Here is a 1,221-nt window from a genome sequence, read left to right as displayed (position 1 = left end):
GGTTTAAGGGCCAAACAACTCTAGGTATGAAATACGGACTATTCGTTAGGCGTCCTAAAAGGGTGTATATAGAATCCCAAAGAAAGTATATCTCGATGTCAAAGAGACAGTAAGCCATTGGGTGAACGATTTATGATCGAAGGTAGATGATGAATAGTGAAAGATATGAATGGTGCCCTAAGGCGAAGGAGGAATAATTAGAAATATGCTCGCCAAGGATTCACATCCTCGTGCCTATGTATTTCATCGTGCAATGAGAAAGTCAGAGCAATCGTAGTTCGGAACTACGAGAATAGAGAGAAAGAGACGTTTGTCTAAGAAACGGGGACTCACAAGACAAAAACATCTTCAAGGAAGGATTGTAATGCTGGAGTGCAAGGAGTAGTGTATCACTTGCTGGGGAATCAACAATTCGAGATCAAATTAGGATAGTATTTTAGATCCAAGAAAAGGATAGACTCTTAATTGAAGAGCAAAGTGACGTATACCAATACGTGGACTACCAGGTCGCCACTATAAGGTAAAGCCAAAAAGAAAGACTGAATTAAGTGTTTGGGTTTGTTTTCCCAAACAACTCTGGGATGAAGAGATAGACTGTCATTAGGACGTCCTAAAAGAATATACAAGGATTCCAAGGAGAAATATGATCGATCTCAAAAAGATGGTGTTGATAGAATGAATGGAGAATGATTCATGGGATAGAGAAGGTAAGTTGATAAATAAGATAGGAATAAATAAGGTAGCTCGCGAAGAAATTGGATTCTCCTGCCTACATATCCTTATAGTGCAATAAGGAAATCAGAGCTTTCGTACTTTAGCCCACTAGGGCTGAAAAGAAATTGATTGGAGGCAAGAAGAAATAAATGATTGAGATTGAAGTGATTTGAATGGGATGGAGATACTTGATAGCTATTGGATGAGAATCACACTAAAGTCTATGGGTAAAGGTGGATACGATAAGCAACGAGTCAAACGTCTTGCACCCAAAGATATCCAGAATGAGTGTAGGAAAGCTCCAGTCTCATTCCTTCTTTACCACTTAAGGCTCGTGGCATGTAATTTTCTTCTTAAACTTCAAGTGGAGAAGAAGAGTATTTGTAGTTGTTTCTTGTGTTGATGAGGACCTTATCAATCGTTTAATTCGAATTGCACTAAAGTCTATGAATAAAGGAGAATACGATGAGCGTTGGGTCATACGTCCCATACCCAAAGATACTCAGA

The sequence above is a fragment of the Lathyrus oleraceus genome, chromosome 5, assembly GCF_024323335.1.
Source record: "Lathyrus oleraceus cultivar Zhongwan6 chromosome 5, CAAS_Psat_ZW6_1.0, whole genome shotgun sequence".
NCBI classification, from domain to species: Eukaryota; Viridiplantae; Streptophyta; class Magnoliopsida; order Fabales; family Fabaceae; genus Lathyrus; species Lathyrus oleraceus.
Note: the sequence above shows the minus strand (reverse complement) of the source record.